The sequence below is a fragment of the Pseudorca crassidens genome, chromosome 17 (assembly GCF_039906515.1).
Source record: "Pseudorca crassidens isolate mPseCra1 chromosome 17, mPseCra1.hap1, whole genome shotgun sequence".
NCBI classification, from domain to species: Eukaryota; Metazoa; Chordata; class Mammalia; order Artiodactyla; family Delphinidae; genus Pseudorca; species Pseudorca crassidens.
In genome coordinates this window covers 17030378-17058278 of record NC_090312.1, presented here as the reverse complement: position 1 = coordinate 17058278, position 27901 = coordinate 17030378, and the positions used below count along the sequence as shown (strand labels likewise).

The window sequence follows — 27901 nt, the reverse complement described above, 5'->3', positions numbered from 1 at the left end:
TTGGAGGGCGTCCTTCGCCCCCTCTCTGGCTTCAGTGTCCCCGCTTGTAAAGTGGACGTGGCCTCACGGGCTTGGAGTGACTTTTCCTCCCAGTGGTCTGTTGGATGGGTTCGCTCTGTCCGCTCCAGGCTGGCAGGACTTCTGCAGATTGGGCTGCCTGTCAGAGGCCTGCTGACACCCAGCTGCCTCAGAGGAGCCTGTTGACTCAGATCTTTCTGGAAGCCTTGTACAAAAGAACTCGTCTCTCCAGCGAAATTGCCCACGGAACTGGTATGACGTTTCCTTGGAAAGCCCACGTGGTGTTGAGCAAGCAGACTGCTGTGTGCAGCTCCCAAGGCAATGGGCCTGGGGCTGATTTACAGGGAAGAAGCGAGAAAGGGAAAGAGAAGGGGCGGCTCGTGGCGGGTGGACGGGGTCTGGCGGGTTCTCGGGGCCCGTCGCCTGCTGGAAAAGTTAATGGGCCGTCTCGGTGAGCGTGAGGGGGGCAGAGCTGGCCGGGCTGCCCTCCCAGCCCTCGGCCTCTGGAATGCCATGTTTATTTACGGCTCTGGGGATCCTTGTTTCTCTTGGGAAATCACTTCTTCCAGGGCTGCAGGAGGCTGGCAGCATGTCTCCAAAGCAATCTCCCTTCCCCTCCAGTTAGAGCTTTTGGGGACCAGGGGGTGGCAGCGGGAGATGCTTTAGGAGAAGAGGACGAAGTGAGCCTGCAGGTGGTGGCGGGACTCTGAGTGGTCAGCCCGTATGAACGCCCTCTCCTTCCCCCTTTCCGGTTCTGAGCCTGGGAAGAAGGGGGTGGGGACTCAGGGCTGTGGGCACTTAAAAGTGAAAGCAGCCAAGCACAAGCCACCGGATTTCCCTCTCCCTTCCCCCTCCCAGCCCAGCAAGCAACCCCCAAATGGCACCCGGAGCAGAGGTGGGAGCGTGCTTAGGTTAGTAGGTGGCGTGAGCGAGACTTGGCGGTTTAACCATCTGGCGTCTTTCTGTGTGAAGCTGTAACGGTGGCTCTGGGCCCACCTCACACTCAGCGCTCCGCGTCACTTCCTCCAGGGACTTGTGCTGGAGCTCGGTCTCGGCCCTCCTGTCACCTCCACGGGGAGGCCTTCCCTGGAGTGGTCCCTGCTCCCCGTTCCTCCAGACCAGGATTTCTCGATCTCACCACTGTTGACACTTGGGGATGGCTGAGTCTTTGTTGTGCAGGGCTGTTCCGTGCATCACAGGGTGCCCAGAAGCATCCCTGGCCTCGACCCGCCAGATGCCGGTAGCGCCTTCCCTCCAGTTCCCTCCAAAAACATCTCCAGATATTGCCAGATGTCTCCATGGGGGCAGAATTGTCCCATCCTTCCCTCCCCCTCTACTGAGAGCCACTGGCTAAGTCACATCCTCTGTTTTATCTTCATCTCGGCCTTCTTCACTCTCTGAAAGGATCTTACTTTTTCTTCACTTGATCCGTCTGGTGCACAGCCCAGCAGCACAGTATATTCACCTGAGAAGTTTTTTAAAAATCCCACTGCCCAGCCCTACCCCCAAATAATTCAATTAGAATCTCTGGAGTCTAGGGACATGCTCATTTTAAAAGCTTCCCAGGGCTTCCCTGGTGGCGCAGTGGTTGAGAGTCCGTCTGCCGATGCACGGGACACGAGTTCGTGCCCCGGTCCGGGAAGATCCCACATGCCGCCGAGTGGCTGGGCCCGTGAGCTGTGGCCGCTAAGCCTGCGCGTCCGGAGCCTGTGCTCCGCAGCGGGAGAGGCCACAGCAGGGAGAGGCCCGCGTACCACAAAAAAAAAAAAAAAAAAATGCTTCCCAGATTCGTCTGCTGGGCAGCCTGGCTTGAGGATCACTGCTCTCTCCCCACCGGAGGGTGAGCTGCCGCCTGAGGGAGGAACATGGCTCCGTGGCCACAGTTATGTTGTTAGAAGGGCGTCTGGTGCATAGTGGGGACTCAGAACTGAGATTGCACGAATGAACAAATGCTCAGAAAACCCATCGTCAGCGGTGGATGGTTTTGGTAGGGATTCTTTCATTTTTATCATTCATTCAACAAACATTCATGAAGTGCTTGCTCTGTGCCACATGAGGTGCTAAATGCAGGGGATGCAAAGTTGAGTAAACTGTGACCCCCATCTTTTAGGCGCCTCCAGTCCCCTGGGAGGCACAAATATGCAAAGACACAGGGTTGCCCGTATCATGAGATCATTGCTGGACTGGAGGTCTGTGGACAGCAATTAGCGCATAGAATAAGCAGTTCCTTAAAAGACACTAGAAGCGCACCTAGTTTCTCTCCATGAAGTGTTTTACTTACATTTTCACACTTGAACATCATCACAACCATGGACAGTAGGTGTGGCCCCCATTTCCCAGCTGAGCAAACTGAGGTGCTACATAACTTCCAATAGGGGTCACCTGCCTATGTGTGGCCCAGCCTGGACTCAAACCGAGGTCTGCCTCTCTCAAAAGCCCACGTTCTTTCCAGCATACGATGCTGCATCCAGAGCTGAGGCTAGAACACAGGATCCTGGATTCGCTTGTGCACACAACCGGCACGTAAGATCAATCCCACTTCTGCCGTTAACCAGCAATTGAGTCTGTGTTTTCTGCCCCTGAAAGCTTACCCCTGAAGACCCTTTATTCTGTGCTCTTTCATTCTGTGAAACCAAGAGTCAGACTGTCTTAGTCTGGGTTCCCCAGAAGCAGACCCCAAGACAAAGATCCAGGCGCACGTCGTTTATCTGAGAAGTGAAGGAAACTGGTGGGTGAGCCAGGAAGTGAGACGGGAATGAGAAGGTAGCAAGACATGGAGCATTTTCAAGGAAGTTATCACAGTGGGCAGCTGGGACTTAATCCCACGGGGACCTCCGGCCACCTGTTGGCTGAGACAGGTATGGTACTTTCTCACCAGCTTCCATCAGCCGCGGCTGTGGGCTGCTCCCTGAGGGGCCGGATTCTCCTGTGCTTCCAGCCTGCCGCCCAGGAAGCAAAGTGGGCCTGAAACCAGGGAGAGCCCCCAAGCGAGAAAACCCAGGTGTCGGCAGTTGGAAGCCAGGCCACCATGCACTGGAGCGGGAAGGGCAGGGGGATGTGGGCGGGGCATGGGCAGCGTCTGCTCAGAGTCAGAGGAACAGCTCTCCGCTCGAGTTCGCTCTGTTACTTTGCAGTCTCATTCACTGAGCCACCAATTGTATGCAGAGCTCCATGATAGGTTTGAAATAGAAAGACGTTCTGTCCTGACCGAGCTGGCCATCGTGGACAGATGAGCAGAGCACCTCCTGTCCAAGCATCAGCACTGAAACGTCTGAGTCCCAGCCCCTCAGCTCAGCATCCATGCTTCTTCATCATCAGGGCCCAAACCCCTCTCCCGTCATTACCTCCCCCTCGAGCTCTCTGCTCCAGGACTTTTGAACTACTTGCAGCTCCTGAAGAAGCTCCTTCTCTCTGACTCTCCTCCCTCTGGACCTTTACACCTTCCAGTACCTCTCCCTCCAGAGTAACTCCCCCTCTTTATGAGCCAGGTTAATATCACCTCCTCTGGGAAGCCATCTCTGACTAACACTCCAATCCCGGATGCCCTTGGTTTTTTGTCAGGTTCACTGTTCTTATTCCTATCAGAGTCGTCATCTCTGCAAGACTGTCCTCACCTCTTGTCTGTAAGCTTGGGGGATGTCGGGATTGCCTGTGTCATTTTCACTGGGCATTAAAGCCGGGCCTGGGTATGAACGCTATGCCTGAAGCTGAAATTCAGCTTAACTACTTCCTAACTGTGGGGCTTGGGTGGACTTTAAACCTCAGTTTTCCTATCTTTAGAAATGGGCACAATAATGCTTCTTTCACAGGGGCGTTGCAAAGCATTAGAGAAAGTTCATGAAAACTACCTAGAACACAGTATGTACAGGTGTCTGAGTTAGGGTCCCAGCAGGTAATGAGGAGGTAAGGGGAGCTAATGAATGGACTACTGACAGTGGGGTGGGCAGGGTTAAACAGAGCCAACAAGACCTGCGGAAGCCCCGGGTTAGCAACAGCTGAAGGCTTTGTCTCCCCTATAACTGAAGGGGCAAGAGGCCACTGGAACTCAAGAGAGGGGTAGCTGGAGCAGAGTAGCTGTCCCATAAGATAATAAGGAGTAAGAACTAACGTTTACTGTGTGCCGACTATGGCCAGCACTGTTCTAAACCCATTAATTCATTTAAGCCATATTTATGGGGTAAGTATTACTATTTGACCCATTTGGCAGATGGGAAAGCTGAGGCACAGATTCTTTTTTTTTTTTCTGGGTCCCACAGTGGTGGTGGGACCTCACTCTCCTTTGACCCTCTGATCTCACGCTGGTCCCTCTCAGTGGTAGAACTCACCTGGGTGTAGAGGGTGAGGACCCCCACTGAAACAGTCCATGGGAGTCACAGAGCAGAGTGGAGAAGGGTGGAGAGTGGATCTGCAGAGCAAAGGGAGGCGATCCAGCACAATAGGCGATTGGTAAGTAGGAGTGCGGTTGCTACTGCTCCTACTATTATTGTCATTGGATCATCAAAGCATGGGGCCATGCCTGGCTCCAGGGTGGGCTCAGATATTTTCCAGTGGAATGAACGAACCACTGTCCTGTTAACTACAAATGATAGCAACATCAATCAGGCCCTGAAGAGCATATTTATTGAGTCATGTAATTGAAAATATCATCCCTTTATGCTTCTGGTAATATAGGAAATAGTTCACTGCTAAGAGTTTAAATACTATCACATGCTTGACTCAGTGAATTCTTTTTGACATTTTTTCAGGATTTTCAGACTATATGAGAAGGAAAGCAAAACACTACCATCAGTGTTATAGGCAGAAATAGAAAAGTAGGTTTTTCCATTCAGGTTGAAACGTTAAGCACTTGGTGGTGGCCTTTGAATTTAAGTTGAGAATTTCACACTTCTGCCTGAGACCACCCAACCTGGAAACCACAGGTGAGGCCCTGCGCAGTGGGCTCCACATGGTCAGGAGGGAGGTTGTGGTGCCGATACACAGGGCATAAGGCTGACAGGGTACAGGAGGCCGGGATGGCCACCTAAGGCTCAGGAATAACAGCTGACATTCACTATGTGCTTTCATGGGCCAGGTCTTGTCCTGAGATGTTACACGAGTTTACTCATTCAGTTCCCATAACTATCTTCTAGGGTGGGTTCTGTTAGTAGCCCCATTTTGCAGATGAGGGAACTGAGGCCCAGGGAGACTAAGTAATTTGCCCAAGGTCATCAGGTGGTAAGTGGAAGACCCCTAATTCAAGTCCAGAGTCTGACTCGGGAGACCTTCTTTCAACTGCAGTGCTAATCGCCTCTCTGTTAGAGAGTGGTGGAACTGAGGCCTGACTTCAGCCGTCTTATTGTTCAAACGAGGCTTAGAGAGGTACAGTGATTTGTCCAAAGCACCCAGCCTTGCTAGCAAGAGAGTTCAAATGGGTCTTCATGACTGCTTCTGACTCTGAACCATCCTGTCCCCTTGGGCAGGTCACTCACCTTGTTTTCCATTTACTTGCTCATCTGTAAAATGGGACTAATAGTTATACCTTTAAATACTCCTAAGAGACACGGTCATTTCTGCCCTGACTCCTCTTGGATATGAGGACCACATACGACATATATGGACGTCTTAGGTAAACTGCAAGGGGCTAGGCAACAATGAAAACAGTACTGATAAATAACAATAACATGTCTGGAGCCCTGGTTCTGATCAGCAGAGTTCAAAGCTCTCATCTGTTAGCCCCGTCATTATCGTTCATAATCCGTAATTCTCACCACATGCCTTCTGGTTTTACAGTTGAATAATCAGTTACAGAGAAGGGAATAACTTGCCAGGTTACCAAAGCTAGTGAGCGAGTGCCCTTACTAAGATTGAAACCTGACTAGTCTGGGTTGGTGCTCCTAACCAGTAGTTATCAACAAGGACTGTCCATGTTATCACCATTTTGCACTGCAAATGCACAAAACAAAGGAGAACCATTTCTTCATAAAACTGAATCTGGAAGGGACTGGTCTTTCTTGCAGCATCCCAGTGGAGATGGTGAGAAACGCTCTAAGTACCGTCTTCTAGGATGAGAGATAGGAAGATGTGAAGTTCCTAGAGAGGAATATAAGGGTCCCAGAGACTCGCCCTCTGAGGTCACGTTGGCTGATGTATCATAACAGAAAGGACAGAGATGCCTGAAGTGGCTGCAGGAGGAGAAACGCAAAGAGACCAGAAAGAAGAATTGAAAACAGACCTCCCAGGAGAAGAGAAAGCTCACCTCTGTGTAATCCCATGATGTCATTTAGTTATAGCCTCTGCGAGTGATTTTAGGCAACAGGTGACCTCAGGAGCCATCCTGGGCCTAAGTGACCTGAGCCACATCCTTTACTAGGCTGCAGATCTGTCAGCCACAGAGCCTAAAGTTTAAGAGCAGGCCCTGGAGTAAGACAGATGTGCGTTTGAATCCTGACTCCATCACTTTCCAGCTGTGTGACCTGAGGCTACACTCTGCCACCCTTTCATCATCTGTAAAGAGAGGTAATAATTCTATCTACATCATCCAATCTTTTTGAAGGTTAAGAGAAATCCTATACTTAGAGAAGTCATCACCAAAAGAACTAGAAAACAAAGAGTTGCCTTTGGGGAGTGTTTTTTTGGGGGGGATGGCTAGTTTGTATTATAAGCTGGTGGTTTTCATTATAAACCTCTGTAGTATTTGATTTCTTGACCATAAGCATGTATTTCCTTGCTAAAAATATTTTTAAAGTTGGGCTTCCCTGGTGGCGCAGTGGTTGAGAGTCCGCCTGCTGATGCAGGGGACGCGGGTTCGTGCCCCGGTCCGGGAAGATCCCACGTGCCGCGGAGCAGCTGGGCCTGTGAGCCATGGCTGCTGAGCCTGCGCGTCCGGAGCCTGTGCTCCGCAACGGGAGAGGCCACAACAGAGAGAGGCCCACGTACCGCAAAAATATATATATATATATATTTTTTTTTTAAAGCATTTTAAGGGATCATGTAAATCAGCACTGTGCACGATGCTTGGCAAATAGTAAGAGCTTAATAAATGCAGGCTGTTAATGTCTGTGTACCCTGACGACTTGCTGTCACTATTGCCTGGACGCTTCAGGAAAGGAGTCAGCAGGGGTTGCTGTTTCAGCCGAGTGCAGCCCAGAGCTCCAGAATTACAGTGGGAAAGGGGAACCGGGAGCCTTGAGACAGACCTCTTCTTGCCAAATGAATTGTTTTGCTTCCTTGTCCGATGCCATGCTCACCTCCCTGCCGTTGACTTGCTGGTGGGTAAGCAATGCCTTACTCCAGGTCTAACCTTGTACCTGGACTCAGCTAGTGATGATCTTAACTGCCTTAAATCTCTTGGTTCCTGGGCTGTTTCCAAGGCTGTTTTGCCAGGGCTTAGAGAGGGCACAGTGGTGCTCATTGGAATCCAGCGTGGGTTCGCCCAGATCAGGTGGGGCCAGATGAACTTAAGGTTTTTTTCATGGCTTTTCAGCCAGTAGGCGAGGAAAAACCCCACAAATCAGGCATCCCTGGTTGTCATTAAGGTGTTGAGAACACCACTCGTGAGCTCCTTGGGAACATGATGGAGAAGTGTTGGAAGATCCTTTTGGATAAGTTTGCAGGTTAAATGGCCACCCCAAAGGATGCCGATGGACCTGAGTGAAATCGTCTGGACTTAGGTTCCTGGGGGTGGGCCTGGGGTCTCTGGCTCACCCCCATTCTGTCCACATGTTTTTCTGTGGCTTAAATGGAGACCTAAATGCTAGCCCTAGAAGCCATCCAGTCTAGGCTTTGGAATTCACACTACTGCTTACAAGCTACAGTGACACATAAAGACCCTTCACCTCGAAAAGCCTCAGTTTCCTCATCTGTAAAATGGGAGATAGTAACGACTGCCTCGTTGGCTTGTTTTGAGGATTGAACAGGACGAGGTAGGGAGGGCGCTGGGCCCCATTCCTGAGCGCTTGCAAGCATTCAGGCAGCGGTCACTGTCATTTCGCTGTGGTCAGGGATAGCATGGATCTGGGAGCGATAGTGAACTTGTCGGGTGGTAGAGACAGTATCCTAGAAGATCTCAGGGGACAAGAAGAAGGAGCCTAATCTAGCAATTTACAGAACAGCATCACATCCCATGGGAGCTGGGGGTGGAGCCCTGAGGCATCACAGATCCTGGGTGGGAAAGTGTCCAAGGACTGCAGGTCTAGGAGAGTCCAGTGGTGGGAGGAGGGATATACAGATATCTCTCCACAGCATTGATAGCAGAATGGTGTCTGGAATGGGCGAGCTGGTAACAGCCCCTCTCCCCTGGGTCACAAAGCTCATTGCAGAACTGTGCCCAGTTTGCAGTGTTGTATGTAAAGTGGGACATCCACAAATTAATACGTCAGAGGAGAATGGCAAGAACTGTAGACAGTCTGGAACTAGGGAATGTAAGGCTTCACTTGCTAAAATCCGGAATGTTTGGTGTTGGAGTTTTAGGGGTCAGTAAATGACACAATCCTGTTACCTAGCCAGGTTCAAGACCAATCGAGAGAGACAGAGTCAGACAGGTGTGATCAAAATATATATCCCCTCTGGTCCTTACAGAACCAGACTAGAGGGCATGACTTAGCTAGGTCGCTGACTAGAAGGTCTTTCTAATGCTCCCTGCCCTGCACCCCACACCATAAAGTGTCCATCAGTGAAACTGCGAGTCTGCAAAGATGCACACTCAGGCCATTGCTGCCCTCTGATCAGGGAGAGACAGAACAGGCAGAGAGACTGCATCTCCAATGTTTACAGATTAACTTCACCAAGTCGAGAAATAGACCAGTGACAGTTACCTGCCAACAGGTGCTTTACTCCACTTCCAGGCTGGGGGTGGGGGGGGGTGGAGGGGGCGGTGGAAACAGGTCCAGGTGTCTAGGTAATTAAGGGAAAGAAGACAGGTGAGGAGTGAGAATGCCCCCTTCACACTTAGGAAGGCTGCCGGAAATAAGCCCCTTCTCGGTGTACAAAGTGCTCTCCATTCATTCACTCAGTGAATCCTCAGATATTTATTGATCACCTATTATGTACCAGGTGGTCTTCCCAGCTCTTGAGGAACCAAACAGATTCCTTACATTCCCAGTCTGGGGTGAGACCGAGAGTAAGCCATAATCGTAACAGGTAAGGAAACCATGTACTATGCTCGAAAGTGATAGTTGCTATGGAAAAAATAATAATTCAAGACTTGAAGGAAGTAGGGGAGTGAGCCATAGGGCTATGTGGGAAAAGAGCACCCTAGGCAGAGGGACAAAGCTGGGGCAAAGACCCTAAGGCAGTAGTGCTGAGGGACGAAAGCAAAACAAGGAGACCAATGTGTGCAGCAGAATGGGTGAGAGGGAGAGAGATGGGCCATGAGTGACAGGAGCCAGATGGCCTAGAGCCTGTGGGCCGTGGTCAGGCCCTCACCCATTTTAGTATGCGATGCTTTGTTTGGGTCGCACGTCACAGCACATGTATGATAGTTCTCCTATTATCCCTTTTTACAGAAGAAAAACTGAGAGTCGTAGCCAATAGCCCTCTTTATTTTACAACTGAGAAGACTTACACTCAAGGGCTTCCCTGGTGGCGCAGTGGTTGCGAGTCCGCCTGCCGATGCAGGGGACACGGGTTCGTGCCCCGGTCCGGGAAAATCCCACATGCCGCAGAACGGCTGGGCCCGTGAGCCATGGCCGCTGAGCCTGCGCGTCCGGAGCCTGGGCTCTGCAACGGGAGAGGCCACAGCAGTACGAGGCCCGCGTACCGCAAAAAAAAAAAAAAAAGAAAGAAAAGAAAACTTACACTCAAGAGAGGGGGAGTGACTTGCCCAAGGCCACAGAGGGGGAAAATGACATTTACTAGGACTTGGGTCCCCTGATTCTCAGCCTGGAACTCCTTCTCCCACATCTCTGCCCCAGAAAGGAATTCCTTTGAAGGAGGTGGCTCTGGGCCTCTCTTGAAGATTCAGTTCTAGATCATGGAGTTCTTAGATTTTCTATGGGGACTACAGAATTTCCTTTTTTCTTTTCATTGAAGTATAGCTGATTTACAATATTATATTTCAGGTGTATAACATAGTGATTCAACATCTTGATTGAATCAGAATCTGAGTACAATTTAGATTGCACTCAGAATTCCCGTCTCAGTAAGGGGTTTGAGGTGGAAATCCAAAGATGGCTAACTTAAACACACATGTTAATAAATGCCGAATGAGGGAAAGAAGGTCACTGACTGTAATATAACCATTCACAGGCACTGATTGCTTCCTGGGTACCTGGCCTGTTACAATCTGTTGACAGGTGTTCGCCTCCTTATTCCTTACCACCACCCTCAGGGCTAGGTACTGTCGTTATCTTCATTTTATAGGTGAGGAAACGGAAGCGCAGAAAGATGAGATCACTTGCCCAAGGTCCCACCGGGAGTGAAGAGTTGAGCTGGGCTCAAAGCTCAGGCAGCCTGACTTCAGAGTCTGTGCTCTTAACCCCGCTGCTCACACAGATTAGCCAGACCCACAGGAGGTTACACCAGCCGCAGAACTGGGGTCACCAAAAGCATATGTCAGTGTCCTGTGAGCAGGCTGGGGAGTAGATGAGCGCTGCCTTCCATTTCCCCACGTTCTTACCTGGATGACACTCCTTTCTCGAAGCTTCCCATCAGACACAGGGACTTTCTGAGCTTAATTAGCAAGATGACTTTCAAACACCTCCCCACGAAAGAAGTCCCAAGTAGATCGTGGCTCCCATCCTTCGATGACTTGAAGCATGACTGTTTCTATGTAGAGTTATTTGAGGAGAGAAAGAAACCATCCCCACGGATTGAAAACGGAACTCAGTACGTGCTGATCTGTTGATCGTGATGGTGATGACTAGCACTTATCCAACAGGCTTTCACACACAGTCATTATATCATTCAGCCTCACGAGGGTTGTAGGCTGTCACCATTTCATAGCTAAGGAGGCCGAGATGAATTGGGGAAGGTGAAATGATTTGCTTCGTCACAGTACTGATAAGGCAGGTGGAAAGAGACTCGTACCCAAGTCCGGAGACGACGTTTGATCTATGACTCAATGCTGGCTGAACGGCCACACTCAAAACGTAGCCCTTAAGACTGTGGGAGCCCTTCACGGGAGGGAGCCCTGCGTCCTGTCTTTCTTCCTGAAAACGAGCACAAAGAGCCATGGCAGGTTCCTGGGGGCATCACCTTAGACGCGAAAGATATTAGAAAAACCAGTTTCTAGGATTGAGTCTCCACTAAAAAGATTGTTTTCATTCTCTGGCATCTGGCTGTCTGTGCCAGTTTTACTAGCTTCGGTTGCCGAGAGATTGACACCATGAGCCACATTTAGGAGTTTGTGTTGATATAACTGTTGTGGAAAAGCACATATTGGTCCCCACCATCTATATGCCTGCGACTAATTTTTTTTTCTCTCTGCCATTTCGTGCAACTTTTGCTTACAGCCTACTTGGCCTAATTGACGCATTGGCTCAGGCCTCCAAGACTGCCAACGTGGAGCCTTGGATCAGTGAAATCAGTTATGACAGACCTGATTATTTACAAGAAAATAAAAGTCACTATAATTAGACCTTCAAAGGAGTACATTTAGGTAGAGAATGAGAAAGCTCAAGTGTAACCTTAGCACGATGTGTTTGGATGTCAGCCCTGAGCAGGTCCTTCTCTGCTCCGTGAAAGGAGGTACTGGGGTGGCTGACACCCTCCTCAGACATGGCCACTTATCAATGCTCAGGACGTAGCTCTCGAGAGATGGAAAGGTGGGCTGATGGAACAAGCATTAGATTTGGCACCAGAAGTGGTTTCAGTTCTCAACTCAGCCACTTGTCCTCAATATTGATTTCTTTTATTCAGTTGTAAAATGGGGACAAGAAAGAAGCCCCATCTCGTGACAGGTTGTGAAAATTAAAAGTGATCAAGTAAGACAGGTGTCTAGCCTTGTGCTTGGCGTAAGACAGCAGGCAGAAAGCGCTGAGTGGTAGGCGTTCTTACCCCTCTTGAGCACAGCACCTGACCTCCTTGAGCCTCGCTTTTCTTCATTGGAAAATATAGATGAAACCATCTCATACAATGGATGTGAGCACTGGAGGACATGAGGGGTGTGAAAGGGGTTTCATAACCATCTGTGGCCGTTCATGTGTCCGTCTTCCTATTATTATTTTTTAAATACCCATAGTAGTTATCACTTACTGTGTGCATCAGGGGCCAGGCTCTGTAGTGAGAAGGATCAATTTCTTCATTAGGTACAGTAAGCACAGTGCCTGGGGCCCACAATACTTTTAGGGCCCCAGAAAATGTTTCATTTTAATTTCTCTTAAAATGAGAAGAAAAAATGAATATAGTAATAATGACTATAAAATCAAATATTAAAATCCTAAACAATAATAACATAACGATTAATCCAACCTGGAATATATTTGTCTTTATACCAACATAATATTAAAGCCTAATTTTTTATGGGGTTTGTTTTGAGTTTTTTTTAATGCGGGAAGGGACCCACAAATGCAAAAGTGCCCAGGGCTCCCAAATTTACGATGCAGCCTTTGCTGTGGAAACTTTACAAATGCTAGCCTGGTCATTCTCCGGAAGGTTGTTTTTTTTTTTAATTCTCATTTTACAGATGAGGAAATCTAAGCTTAAGGAGGTTAAGAAACTCATCCAAAGTCACATGGCAAGTAAAAGCCTATATTATATTAGTCAGGTTGAGCTAACAGCTGTAACAACCCCCAAATTTTAATAGCTTAACAGTTTAGGAGTCTGTTTCCTGCTCACACCACAGTTTGGTGTGTATGTCTGCAGGCAGTGTTCCACACAGTGATTCAGGGACCCAGGCTCCTTCCCTCTTGTGGCTGTCTCCCTCTAGTCCTGGGGGCTCTGTCCATTCAGTTGGGAGATGGAGAAAAGTGAACCGCAAGTGGGAGGTTTTTAGGGGCCATGCCTGGAGTTGGCCCTCATCACTTCCACTCAAATTCCACTCAAATTTCGGAAAGCTGTCACATGACCACCTGTCACTGCAAGGAATGCTGGAAGTAGTCTAGCTGCTGCCTGGGAGGAAAAGGAGAACATGTATACTGGGGAGCACTCTCAACCCCTGACACAGCGACAGTGTTGGATGCCAGCCCAGGTCTTTTGTACACAAAGTCCACGCTCTTTCCACTCAACTGGTTCTTGTCACTTTTAACTTCCACAAAGCCTCTTTATGGGCCCTTTTCTCCAGCCAGACTCGCCTACTCACTGTTCCCAGGACCAGACCTTCGCCTGCTCAGTCCCAGTTGCTGCGGTAGTGCTAGGAAGAGACATGCTCCGAAAAGAAGCTCCTCCCTGCCCTGGATTCGCTTTCAGGTTACCCTGAGAAAGCTGCTGTCTGTATCTCCCAATCCCGGGCTCACTGGCTGCTTCTGGGCACATGCAGAAGCCAGTGATCGCCTCCTCAGTATGAGAAAAGGGGGCTCAGCAGAGGGCTTCAGCGGCAGGAGGAAAGAGTTTTGAGCTGGAGACTTGGCTGGACCATGAGCCTTGGGCAAGACATCAGCAGGAAGTGGGTGGCACCCAGTGATCATGCAGCACTAAAGGGCCGCAATCCTGGTATTAATGGGTCATTTGCCAAAAGTGACTCACGTGGGCTGTCCCTAATCTATCAATGTGTGTTGCCTTTGAACTCACGGGATCCTAAGGGACAAAGCTGCTGGAGCCAGCTGGAGGCTAGATGCCCTGTGGCCACTGCCTGTAACTGTTGGGCAAGCCCAGTGACCCTGGCAGTGTTCCAGTAGTGCCAGTGTTGGTGGGAACTCAGCTCCTTTAGGAGGGATTTATTCCTGAGTTGGAATAAACCCCTCCTCCAGGAAGCCCTCTATGATCCCCACCTCTTCAGAACTCAAGGGCACTTGTTGCTGTTCCACCTATAGATAGGCCCTGCATTGCTTTGTGACCTCATTCATAGTCACCCTCTCTTTATCTGCTGTTGGCCTCAGAGGCAAGGAAACCGAGACCGTGGCCAGAGCCAAGTCGTCAGGGACACTCCTGAGCACTTTGTAGGCATCACAGACTCAACAGCATTTAGTCAGTTCTAACATTTCATCCAGATTCACATCCAGGACTAGTTTATTGTAAGAAGAGGAGTGGTACCCAGGCGGCATCCTTCTTTCTTTTTATTTGAGGGGAAAAGCACACTTTTTATTTAAGTGATGGGAAAAGTACACTAAGGGGAAAAAAAGATTTTGTCTGTAGTCATCTGAAACATTCATGGTCATCCCCTCGTCTTTGTAAGGTGAATACAGTCGCAGTGGATACCTGTGTCTGTGTCCAAAACAATACAGCTTCAATCAGATCTGGTCATGTGCCCTGGCTGCCATCGCCAGCTGATAGACACTGGACCCGTTCCCTCATTTCTCTCTGCCTGTTTCCTTATCTGTCAAGCCGAGATCCGACTGGGGCTAGCTCGTGGGGTGGCTGTGAGTTTAAAATGAGAGCATATCAAGACGACACTTGGCACGCAGCTCTCCTCCCAGCCCCCCTCGGTCTCTAGCACAGGCGCAAAACCTTGCTTCAGAATGTGTCTTGCAAGAAGACTTGGCATCCAGGACGCACCCTGGGAAGAATTTGTTTTTGTTTTAAGGCCGAGGACGTTTGCATGAAAACAGGATCTTCGTTGCTTAGGAATTGATCAACTCCTGCTGCTGCTTTTCCTCTGCTGAAGTGCTAGTCCCATATTGGTCACAGGCGAAGGAGGAACGGTAGGGATGCCTGGGACCGCCGCAGATACAGGATCGTGGCCCCTCGGGCCTGGTTTCGGAGGCCACGGAGTCAAAAGAGAATCAGGAATCCATCCCAGGCTGAAAAGAGCTGGCAAGTAAAGGGTGCCTCAGCCGAAGGACTGCCACGTGAGTGAAGATTTTCTGCAGGTCTACTGTGTTCTGGATGCTCAAGGAAGAAGAGAAGAGACAAGGAGTTTAAGGCATGGCCTCCACCCGCAAGGATAAAAATGTAACAAAGAAGGCGGCAGGCAAGAGTGATAGGAACCAGTACGTACAGCGGAGAGACTGGGGGTCAGGAGCCGGATAGACTCGGGGGTAGACACACGGCTTAACCTCTCTGCTCCCCAGTTTCCTCACGGACAAAGTAACACCCCTATGAGGATTAAATGAGATGCTACGTGTTAAGTGCCTGGCATTGAGTAAGCACTCAATAAAGCCAAACTGTTATCATTAATATTAATAATAACCATTCATCATAAAACCAGATACTCTCCATCCTACGGAAGAGATAGCCAGAGGACCACAGAAGGCTGTTTAGAGGAAGGACCTGAGCTTGATTTGTCACAGCTGTGTCCACTGCAGACAGTTCTGGGGGAGGTTTGGGGATGCTTTCCAAGACATCGAAGTCAAACTGCTTACAGGAACTTGGAGGAGGGTTTCCAGGACTTCTGGTCCGTAGGCACCCCACCCCGACCCGTTTGTGGCCCCAGCCTGGTCCCACGGACATCGGCACAGAAAGGACAGAGAAGAGCCCAGAGTGACAGCTCAACCGGTCAGGCCCTTCCTGTTTGCCTCCACGCTTGGCTTCCAGAAGGTAGTTGGGTGTTTGTGTCCAAATGCCCAGGAGAAGCCAGACGCCTTTCTCTTTCTGTGTCCTTTATATATGCTAATCAAAGCCGACAGCCTGCAGAAAAGATCTGCTTGGCAAAGCCCCGCTCCCTTGCCTTGGCCTGCGCACCCTCCCCAGCCTTCCCCTCCCATGTGCCTATCCAGGGGCGTCCATAAATCCAGCTTTCGGAGCCCTTGGGGGCTGGCAAGGCCGCCACGGACCTCAGTCACATCGCAGTGGAAACAATTGAAAACCACTTGGCAAAACTATGGGGTGATCTAATGTTTTATAGCAAGAATACGTTTCTTCCTCCCCATTCTTATTCAAGCCTTGGGGGGAAAGCCGGCTGCCCTCCAAGCTTGGTCAGGCTGGTACCCCAGGGTTCCTGGCTCTTTACCCCCCACACCCCACCGTCTCAGATCACCCCGCAGCGGGGTGTCACAGGCCCTGGAGAAGCAGATCCGGCCTTACCTTCCTGAGTTGCCTGGCTGCCTTGGTCCCCTCAGAGGTGAGGCTGTGGCCACAGGGGCCTGTGGGGAGGCCCATATATGGAGCCTGGAGAATGTGGGTTCTGGCAGGTGGCCTGGAAAAAAATGGCCGTGTTCTGAGGGTGAACTCCGCTGGATTATAAATAGCACTGTCTCCCTCCCCTTCCAACTTGCGATGTCTGTCACTGCAGGGCTGACAGTTTAAATTCAAGAGGACCGAGCAGGACAGGGGGGCGGGGAGTGGGGAGGACGGGGAGATGCCAGATCGCGCAGGAGGTTCAGCTGCTGTCTTGGGATTGATAAAGAGAATCATCACCAGCCAGACGATGGGGCTGGAGTGGGACACATTTGGGAGCAGCAGAATGACTACTGATTTAATGCATTTTCATAAGCCAAGTAAGCATTAGGGGAAAACAAAGAGAAGTTCTACGTCCAGGAGATGGTTTTAGAGAAGCTTTAGAGCCTCTAAAAAATAATAATGAAAATCAGCTGCCTCAAAATATAAAAGGTTTCTCTCTGGTTCTGAAAGGTCAGCTGTCCTGGCCTCCAAATCAAAACCCACAGCCAGGGCTTCCCTGGTGGCGCAGTGGTTGAGAGTCCGCCTGCCGATGCAGGGGACACGGGTTCGTGCCCCGGTCCGGGAGGATCCCACATGCTGCGGAGCGGCTGGGCCCGTGAGCCATGGCCGCTGAGCCTGCACGTCCGGAGCGTGTGCTCCGCAACAGGAGAGGCCACAGCAGTGAGAGGCCCACGTACCGCAAAATAAATAAATAAATAAATAAACCTACGGCCAGGTGCCCACAAAGGCCCATCCTTGAGCCTTCCCCCAGGGGATTTCTCAGTGGGTTTTTGTGTCTCTCGGACACCGAGGAAGCAAGGGCACTCCTTCTCTACAAACCTCAGCACGTTTTGCTCAACACAGGGAGGGTGATGAATTTAGAAGGCATTAGGAAATAAAGAAGTAAAGGAGTGTGCGGCCCAGGCTTAGAAAGCCAACCAGTCGCTCACACCTGGGGAATAGTGACGGCGGGGAGGTGTCTCAGCAAATTCTGAGTTCTGGAGGAAAGGCGGGCCGCTTCTGCAGGGTCCTTGTCTGTGTCTTTGGCTCTGCAAGGTGCTCCTGGGGACCAGCGGCCAGGTCTCCTGATTGGCTGCCCCTCCATCCATGGTAGAAACTCCGTGGTAGGAACGGCAGGAGCTCTGCTGGGCGTCTTGGTGGGACACACGTGCCCGGGAGGGCGTTGGGGGCTGGCAACCCCTCCATGGGTGTTGGTGATTCCTCTGTAAACAGGCAGAGCTGCCCACAGTCACTTGTGTCCTTCATCTCAGCACTTGTGGCTTTTGCGTCCATAGCAGTGACTTGGAAATGGGTTAAGTGATGGGTTTCTCCTCTCCTACCTTTATAATTCTCACTTCTTGTGCTCTATGGAGTGATGTTCGAAATTAAGCATGTAAAAAACAAAAACAAGAAAAGAGGAGCAGGCAAACTTCTGTATCTTTTGGACGCACCTCAAAAGAAGGTCTCCAGACCCCACAGAAGGCAGGCACCGAGCAGCGGTGAGGTGTGCGTGGGTGGACATCGGAACTTGACTCCGGGTTGGATTTGGAAGGAGCATCTAAGGGAGCGGCGGTTTTCAGCTGCGCTTTAGGAGCGCTGTTGGGGGAGGTGCCTCAGAGGCCAAAACAAAAAGGGCCTCCCAGACCCTCGTGCCTATTTCAAGCAAAGTGGCTCCACGTTTACCTGTTTTAGGTATCAGATTGCATTTTCTTTTAAAGGATTTCATGCCTTAAAAAGTTTGCAAACCAGCATGGCAACTGGCTCTGTCATTTTAATGCTGGGTAAATGGAAGAGAGGGAAGGGGATTTTCCCAAGGTCATGGCCCAAGGCCAAGACCTCTGACTGGGTACATGCTGTGCTCAGGGCTCTTCTTTTGGGAAGGGAAATCCCAGGGTGCTGGGACTGGGAGGGACCACAGAGAGCATCTTATCAACCCCCTTCCTTCAGTAACTGAGGCCCTGGGAGATGATGGGATTTGTTCAAGGCGCAGTCAGTGCCAGACCTGGGGCCTGAAGCCGTCTCAGATGCTCATAATAGAGGCAGGATGTGCCGTGAGAACCCAAAATGGTGGGTCTGATCCAATCTGTACAGCTTCCCAGAGGAAGTGACACTGAGCTGAGATGGAAAGATGATGAGTAGAAAGGTGACGAGGGCCAAGGAGAGCTTCCAAGCAGAGGAACCACACGTGTGCTTGGTCCTATGCCCCTCCTATTGCTCCCAGGAAGCAGGGGCTCGAAAGAGATGTCAGCTCTCGTGCAAAGGCTGCTCCCATATGTCTCTGCGTTGACCTCTTTGCCGAGGGAATGTGGAAAATGAGTGGCGTCACCACCTGCCAGGTCAGGCCGCGTCTGTGGCCTCTCAGAGCGGCCCCCTGGCAGCCCTGGAGCCCAGCTTATCAGGAACAGAGCCCGGGCGGGATGGCCGTTGCTGGGAGGCTTCCTGCCGCAGGATTTGAATACGTAATGTGCCTCAGCTGATCTGAGCTGTGAGAAAGTCCAGACGGCCTGTTCCAGACAGGAGAGGACATCGCAGGGACGGCGGCGTTCGTTCTCAGGGCAACTCCCTGGGACTTCTTGCAGAGGATGTTAGTCTCTCTCTCGGGGCGTGGACTTCCCATGAGGATAGGATGTGCCCTGCTTGGGCCCCCGGTTCTTGTTTCTGGTCCTGGGGTGTAGAACGTATTCCTTTATCAAGACTGAAGGAGGACTTGGGTAAAAATCCCCGGAAATGGGAACATTGATCATCGTCACCCAGATACACTTTAAAAACAAATACAAGTTATCTATTTTCTATACTCCAATAAAAAAACCCAAAAAATACGTGTTCTTTACGACGCAACATCCCAGGAAAAGGATTCCTGTCCTTCTCTTCCATTTTCTGGGACATGCGAAAAGTAGCACCTGCGCATGCCTGCAGAGCCCATCTCATCTAATCTTGGGCTCTCAGCTACTCTCCAGCAGCACCAAGGGGGAATCTGGGGCCGCCCAGGAGAGAGTGCGGGGATTTCTAAATCCACAAGTCCATCGGAGGAGACCTCCCAGTCACTCCCGTTTTCTGATATGCCTTCGGAGGCGGGACTTCTACGTGAGATGTCTTCCTTTGCGTTCATGAGATTCACAGCCTCCATCCTGACGTGCCCACTGCGGTCCTGCGAGCACGTGCAGACGCCAGCTTGACGCTTCAGGCTTTTCTCAAGGCCCGTCTGAGGAGCAGTCGTCCTGCAAGACGCTCTATGACAAAGGGTTCCGTTGTCGTGTTAGTTTGGGAAATGCTGCACACTGATTCCTCCTGTGTGTTAGGACTCTGCTCAGGTAGCATCACCTCCGAGAGGTCTTCCCAGACCTCCACCCCCTTACCTGCTCTGTTCCTGCTTTCACATCCTCATTTTACACTTGTCTGTTTACCTCTGTGTTGTCCGTCTCCCCTGCACTAATGCTGCTCCCCCCGTTCTTGCTTGGCTGTCTTGTTCAGGACTGTATCCCTCGTGCCCAGAACACTGCCTGGTTCAATAAGAGAATGTGTCAAATGAACACATGGACCAATCAATATGTTCAAACGCTCAGGACTCCTTCATACATAATTCTGTTTAGCTCTATTTAGCTCAGTATTTTTTCATCCTTCTTTCCCCTTTATTTATTTATTTATTTATTTATTTTTGCGGTACGCGGGCCTCTCACTGTTGTGGCCTCTCCCGTTGCGGAGCACAGGCTCCGGACGCGCAGGCTCAGCGGCCATGGCTCACGGGCCCAGCCGCTCCACGGCATGTGGGATCTTCCTGGACCAGGGCACGAACCCGTGTCCCCTGCATCGGCAGGCGGACTCTCAACCACCACGCCACCAGGGAAGCCCTCCCCTTCTCTTTAAATGCCCAGCTCATCTCACGTCACGTAGGACCAAGTCACATTTGACCCTGGGAGGCCAGCCCTGACCACCCTGCCGAGAGTGGCAGGCCTCCCCGTCCCACTCTGTCTCGTCACCAGGTTTCATTTCCTCCGTGGTCTGCTGACCAGTGGAAATGGGCTTCTTCACTAGTTTGCTCACTCCTCTGCTCTGAATTCTACGAGGGCAGGGACCTTGTCTGTCCTGGTTCACCACTGACTCCCCTGTACCTAGAACAGTGCCTGGGAAGTGCTCGGTAATGATTTGCTGCGTGAATAACCCTCTTTTCTGACTAACCCGCATCCACAGCCCATAGAACTTAAATTCCACCAAACACACTCTGGGACATGCTGTTTTCTGTCAACTCTCACCACCAGTTGCCAGCCATCTGGTACAGCGGATGCTCTACCAGATCAAGACACCAAGTGTCAGAAAGGGAAGGGATGACAGAGGCCATCTACCCAGAGCCCCTGTTTTTTGGAGGGAGAAATAGAGGCTCTCAGAGGGCAGTTGGCCAATTCAGGACTGGTCCACCAAGACTCCTGTCTCTTATTTGGGTTATACTCCTGCCTTAGTTTCCCGGGGCTACTGTGACAAACTACCACAAACATGGTGGCTTAAGGCAACGCACGTGTTCTCTGACAGTTCTGGAGGTGAGAAGTCTGAAATGGGTCTCACTGGGCTAAAAGCACAGCGTTGGCAGGACTCTGTCTTCTGGAGGCCCTAAGGGAGAATTCATTTCCTTGTCTTTTCCAGAGTCTAGAGCTGCCTGTATTCCTTGCCTCACAGCCCCTTCCTCCATCTTCCAAGCCAGCAGTGCCGACTGAGTCTTTCTCGAGCTGCTTCGCTCTGACTTTGACCCTCCTGCCTCCCTCTTTCACTTCTCAGGACCTTTGTGATTACACTGGGCCCATCTGGATAGGCCAGCATAATCTCCCCTTGGCAACAACCTTAATCACATCTGCAAAGACCCTTTGGCATGTAAGGGGACATATTCACAGGTACTGGGGGTTAGGGCGTGGCCTATTTGGAGGGGGCGTTGTTCCGTGCGCCACACCTCCCAACGCCTCATCTGCTTGTTGGTCCACCCTCAGGCGAATGTACGTTCTCCCCGCACATGCCCCAGCACTTTCTGCGTCTCTCAGTTGCACTACTTGTCACGTCACTTTATAGCTCATTCAGTGTCTGGCTGGCTGGCTAGGCCATGACTGCCTCATGGGCAGGGCCTGGCCATCTCTGTGCCGGCTGTTGGACATTCCTGGCACTTAGAAAGCACATGGGGAGTGCAGGTTGCCTTGGCTGCGACCGAAGTGTTCCATATTCGTTTTACTGCACTCTCCCCATCCCCATTTCCATTCAGCGACTGAAGGGGCCTCCCGCAGGTTCTGGTGTTCAAGTTCTGCCCTGGGGTCAGTCCTCACCGAGATCGAGAGAGACTCGGGCCACATCCACATTTTTTAGACTCCTGGCATGTTAAAATATGAAAAAAAATATTAAAACTGATTATAGAAATTGAAGATCTGTAAAATAATTAAACTAGCAGGTTAACCCTTTTGACATCCAAAATACAATGCTACAGAATCGTCTTGTAAGCTTCCTGCAGGTTTACATTTAAAATACATTAATTCAGGGTATTCTACCTGTGTCGTAGGCCCAAAGTCAGACAGCCACGTATGTGTGTTGTAGTCCCAAATTCAGATAGCCACATATGTGTCTGCAGGGACTGTCAGAAGTTTAAGTGTATGCCCGTTCATGAAGGAGAGGCCTGGCCCAAGAAGCCTTCCTACTCACGTCCCCAGGCCTCTGGCCCTTGCAAGAGCCCATGCTTGGAATAAAGGCTGAAGGAAAAGCCTTTGGGATGCAATTTAATACTCAGGATCAGACCCTGGGCAAGTCACATCCCTCATCCAAACTACTTGTACTCAGCTGGCCTGGAGCCCGTGACCTCTAAATTCCCTTTTCACCAACATCTTATTACCTGGAGGGATCTAGGACAGATTCTGGTGACTGGTTTCAGGTTCTAATGCAGCCATGATGACAGTTTTGCTTCTGGCCTGAGCCAGTAAGAGACTGGATCACTGACTTTCCTTTCCTGGACATCCTAGCAGTTTCCTTCTGTTCTCCCCAGCGTTCCTGGCCTTACAGAATCCTACAGCACTGGAACATTGGCACCTCAGAGAGATCTGGTCCTGTCTCCCCATCTGAGGTCAGAGGGTAAACCACCTTCCCCATCATCTAAGTTGGGATTGAACCCCGGGTCTCCCAGTTGCTTGCCCCCTGATGTTTCTGCTACACCATATCAGGCTGGAAGGGGTAAGGTAGTTTCTTACTCTGCAGGGAGTACAGATTGAAAAGCACAGAAAACCCTGATTTTGAAGTAGCTTTGATGGCTTTTAGAAAGAAAACAAGACCAAAAAAAAAAATCATAAATAGTTGAAAATAATTTGTATGTTTGTGTGTTATATGCTTTTCTATTTCTTTTTTTTTTTAACATCTTTACTGGAGTATAATTGCTTTACAATGGTGTGTTAGTTTCTGCTTTATAGCAAAGTGAATCAGCTATACGTATACATATATCTCCATATCCCCTCCTTCTTGCGTCTCCCTCCCACCCTCCCTATCCCACCCCTCTAGGTGGTCACAAAGCACTGAGCTGATGTCCCTGTGCTATGCGGCTGCTTCCCACTAGCTATCTATTTTACATTTGGTAGTGTATCTATGTCCATGCCACTCTCTCACTTCGTCCCAGCTTACCCTTGCCCCTCCCCGTGTCCTCAAGTCCATTCTCTATGCCTGCGTCTTTATTCCTTTCCTGCCGCTAGGTTCCTCAGAACCATTTTTCTTTTTTTTTTTTTTAGATTCCATATATATGTGTTAGCATACGGTGTTTGTTTTTCTCTTTCTGACTTACTTCACTCTGTATGACAGTCTCTAGGTCCATCCACCTCACTACAAATAACTCAATTTCATTTCTTTTTATGACTGAGTAATATTCCACTGTATATATGTGCCATATCTTCTTTATCCATTCATCTGTCGATGGACACTTAGGTTGCTTCTATGTCCTGGCTATTGTAAATAGAGCTGCAGTGAACATTGTGGTGCATGACTCTTTTTGAGTTATGGTTTTCTCAGGGTATATGCCCAGTAGTGGGACTGCTGGGTCATATGGTAGTTCTGTTTTTAGTTTTTAGAGGAACCTCCATACTGTTCTCCATAGTGGCTGGAGAGGGTGTGGAGAAAAAGGAATCCTCTTGCACTGTTGGTGGGAATGCTTTTCTATTTCTATGTCCTATTTTACAATAAAAACACATTTTAAAAGTCACAAAAATTAAACTAAATAAATGGGGTTCCAGGTCCTCAAGTCAGCTGGGAACTCTTTACTCCTTTCCTGAGCTCTTTCAGGCCTGTTCTCTTTCTATCCGCTTCATAAAGCCTCCTCCAGCCCCCTACCCACCGTGGCCCCTGCACGCCTGCATCTATGGCTTGGGCTGGTCCATCTGTTCATTCATTTGTTCCTCTGTCCATCGAGTAGTTATGACGGTCCTCGTTTATTTCATGCACCATGTACCCCTAGGTTGCCCATGATGACATAGTAAAAATAGCACAGACCCAGGGGTCCAGCAGAGACCTGTGCTTCTCTCTGTCTTAACCTCTCTGGGCCTCAGATTGCTCATTTGCAAGTAAGGGGCCTGTCCTGAGTCAGGCTTGCACACCCAAATGCGTACAGAGGTCAGGCAGGTGAAGAGAATGAGGGAGGCTAGCTAGGGGTAAGTCATAGGAGTGGCGGCGACGTGGGCAAGTTGGAGCATCCACGCCCAGTCTAAAGCGGATACTGGCCACTGAACTCCCACTGACTGTTCCCATGCAGGGGTATGGATTCAGTGAGGCCAGGGAGCCCCTTATTCATTTTTTATGTTGGAAATCTTGATTTTTAGGAGGTATTCCCAAAATGTTTAAAGCAGTGTATAAAGTCAAAGAAAACATATCTAAGGGCCAAATCCAGCGTCAGCCACCTGTTTGCAAGGCCTGGGCCAGAGCCTTGATAGGTTGCATTCCGGCTTTCCCACCCGGACAGGTGGGGATGCTGCCACGCCTGCCTCGCTTCCTTCGGGCGTGGATGTGTGTTTTTCCCTCTGCAGTCCAGGCATTTATTGTCCCTGGAAGATAGCAGAGGCTCAATTAAAGATAGCTATAAAGGGCTAGATCCCCGTGTTGTACTCCTGTGTGCTGCCCCTGTCCCACCAAGACCAGCACAGCGCTGGGTATACAGAGTAGGACCAGTAACGTGTACTTATTAAATAAACAGCAACTTTGAATGAGATTATGGAATCAGTTACGAAGTAGGTACAGAGAAGCCCGCGGATTTTGGCAAAATGGGTGTAATATTTGGTAAAGAGGCTGACCCACCTGAATCCTCTAAGAGAGACCCCTGGTCTGTAATTTATCCTCCTCCCTCGTATAGGTAAGAGAAATGGAGACTTGCTGGTTTATATCATTTTTTCAAAGGCTGCAGCAGCCCCTCCGGGCCTAAAGTAATTTATTCCTTCAAGCCATCAATTTGTCTCACCCCTTCTTTATTCCCTCCTTCATTGTCCCCTCTTCACCAGGAGGAGCTAGCAGACAACTCAAGGACATGTCTTACTTACCAGGGGCAGGACTTGGGCTTTGGGCAGAAAAGAAGCCCATTATGCCCCAAATCTGTGCCTGTGAGGGTGATCGCACCTTTTCGCAGCTGAAGGGAACACAAAGAAACACTTGAGCCCAGTGGCATCGGCGGGAAAATGGGCCATTCTTTTCGCTGCGCCCCATTCCCACCAGCCCTCCGCTTAACCTCCAAGCAAGAGAGGCCCCAGTCTCTAGCAGGTTTCTCTGCTGGATACTCCAACAACGTATTAGCATATTTTGCATTTAAAAAGGACTTGGAAAATGAATTAAATGATTGGCATGGTGTTTCAAAAGGTTCTTCCAAACTACTAGTAATTGTGTGGTTTTAAAATACACCATTCCCGCCTGAAATACCCCAGGCCTGGCAGGCAGCTTAATCAGGAGACATTGTACCAGGCAGGGGTATATTTTAAGGCTCGTGATACCCAGTGATTGCCTGAACAGTACCTGGAGACTTGCTAAAGAGAACCTTGTCCTAGTTTTTCAGCAGAGCTGACAGTTCATTTTCCTCCCTTACAGAGCTGAGATTTACACCAATTTCAAACCTCTTTTTTAATGAAAGGGACTGGATCAGCCCTGTAATCATCTACTGAGGCACCAGGCAGTGTAGACAGTATCCCAGCTCTGACGATGAGCTAAGTGAGGTGGAGCTGGGTGCTAGGTTGGTCACTTATGGCACTGCTGTGGCCAGAGGGGCTCAGGGCGGGGGGCGGGGGGAGCACGAGTGTGATGGAAGCTTCCAGAACATGCTTGGGAAAATGCTATTCTGGTCCAATCTCCTCATTTTTCAGGTGAAGGAGATGGAACCCAGAAAGACTATTACTTGCCCAGGGTCACAAGCCCTTTTCACTCTTTCATGACAGTAGAATTCAGATCTCCTGACTCTTAATCCAGATTTGTTATTTTTTTCAAGTCCAGAGAAAAGAAAACCAATCAGGAGATCAGGGTGTGGGGTTGAGTAGGATTCCTAGGGGGAGGTTAGGAAGTCTGAGATGGAGGAATGTAGGAATGACAAGCTATGGGAGAACCTCCGGCTTTTCAGAAAAACCGAGGGTTGTTATTCATTATTCTAATTAATGATGATAATGATAAAGGTAATAATTGCTAACATTTGCGTGCTTTCTTGGAGCCAAGCGCTGTGCCCGGTGCTGTACCTGTATTATCTCCTTTAATCCTCACACACCTCTGGGGAGCAGGTCAGTACTAACATAACCCTGTTTTACTGATGAGAAAACTGAGGCCCAGGGTGCCCCAGATCAGACTTCAGAATCAGAATCTTTAGGGAAAAAAAGGAGAGAATCCATAAGCAAGTGATCAGGAAATGGTAGGATGGGGCCAACAGCCCCTGGAAAGTATTAAGAACAGAGACAAGATGAGGGAGAAAAGAGCTGGAACAGAGGAGAGCCCTGGGGGGGCAGGTAGAAGGTTCCGGTCAAGAGTGAGGTGCAGTGTGCGTGGAACAAAGGGACTTCTGTGAAGTGGGCGCTGATGTCTGTGGGGAGGGCAGCTCTGACCTCAGGGCAGAAACACAGACCTGGGCTCAGGAGGAATGAAGCAAAAATTCCTGTAGAGTGTGTGTGCGTGCGTGAGTGTGTGTGTGTGTCCTCCTCCTACACACATCCCTCAGGAGCGACTGCCGTAAGGGAGGGTGTGTCCTCAAACCAGCTCAGCCTGGGTCGTTGTGTGGAAAAAGAATGAGAGGACTGATAGAAAGAAAAACCAAAACCTGGGACTACGGGGAAAGCCATGACTGAAGTGTTGCCCCCAGTGTCTGACCGCGGAACCTCAGGAGACGCCCTCCCACAACACACCTGTTTGACGGAGAGCCGCCCGTGCTGTCGTGAGATGACTGTGCGGGGTACGGATGGGAGTGGATGCACGGAGGCAGCCCCAGTGCACGTGGGCCGAGATGGACTATGGGTTGGGGTGGGGGGCAGGGCGGTGCTGCCCCGGAGGGCTGCATGGTCTATTTCATCTGATATTTTCCCCACCCCTCCCTGAGGATGATGGATTGTATATGTGAATGGGCTCTTGGATGACTAGTGCCAGGTTGTTCTCATTGGGAACATAAAGTACAGTGGGTTTGGGGTCTACCAGGGTCTTGTGGGCTGGCTTCTGTTTTACACAGAGTATCCAGGAGATGGCAGATACTAATTCATTGATCCCACAGATTGAGGGTATTGATCTTCTTTTAAACAGTCATTGAAATACTGAATTTCAGCAAAAAGTTAGAAAACATTTACTTAACTCTGCACCAGTGATTGACTAGAATATTGCACGACTATTTTAATGTTGGTTATGAGAACTGTGTAATAATAAGGGTAGATACTTGCATGGGACATTAGGTAAAACGAGGAATATATAAAGGGTATGTGTAGTAGAAGGACATTTTTTAAAGAATCTGGGTATGCCCAAAGTCAGAGACGTTAAGTAACTTGCCCAAAGTCACACAGCTGTTGAGTGGCTGAGCCAGAATTCAACGCAGACAGAGGGCATCCTCTTAATCACCACTACACTACCAAGGGCATCTTATGGTACACCTTTAACTCCAAATCTGCAAATCCAAAATCATTTGTTTGACTGCAGAATTCGCATGTAAGTGAGGCCCGTTACCTTTTACTCTCACTAAAGAACTTTAAGAACTTACAACAGTGGTTAGAGCGGTTGGAACTGTACTTTTCAGAATTTATTTAACGTGTTTATATTCCCTTTAGAAGGATATGCACACATATACATTCATATGAATTAGAAAATAAGAATAAGAACAATATGAAAACTCTCCCACCTTATTCTAGGAGCAGGGCAAGAGTCTCTCTACTTAAGCACTGTTGGGACTTTTAGTCCCTTTGGGCTGCTATAACAAAATGCCATAGACTGAGTCTATGGTGTTCTGGGTATATGGCTCATAAACAACAGAAACTTATTGCTCACAGTTCTGGAGGCTTAAAGTCCAAAATCAAGGGGCTGTCAGATTCAGTATCTGGTGAGGGCCCACTTCCTGGTTTATAGATGGCTGCCTTCTCGCTGTGTCCTCACATGGAGGAAGGGGCAAGGGAGCTCTCTGGGGTCTCTTTTGTAAAGGCACTAATCCCATTCATGAGGACCCCATCCTTATGACCTAATTACCTCTCTAAGGCCCCAACCTCCTAATACCATCACCCTTGGGCATTAGGATTTAACATATAGATTTTGGTGGGGGACACAAACATTCAGTATAGCAGGGACC

At 49.7% G+C, this 27901-nt stretch overlaps 1 protein-coding gene and 1 long non-coding RNA gene across 6 annotated transcripts in view; one reads left to right on the top strand and one right to left on the bottom strand.

The window, feature by feature from the left end:
* Positions 1–27901, top strand: part of ZHX2 (zinc fingers and homeoboxes 2) — a 173437-nt gene that overhangs the window by 18709 nt on the left and 126827 nt on the right. The gene's annotated exons all lie outside the window — the stretch shown is intronic.
* On the bottom strand, positions 14134–16301 carry LOC137209918 (uncharacterized). The gene is made up of 3 exons (XR_010936183.1): positions 16054–16301; positions 15029–15126; positions 14134–14919 (listed from the first exon to the last, which is right to left on the bottom strand). It is a non-coding gene; the product is annotated as an uncharacterized lncRNA (long non-coding RNA).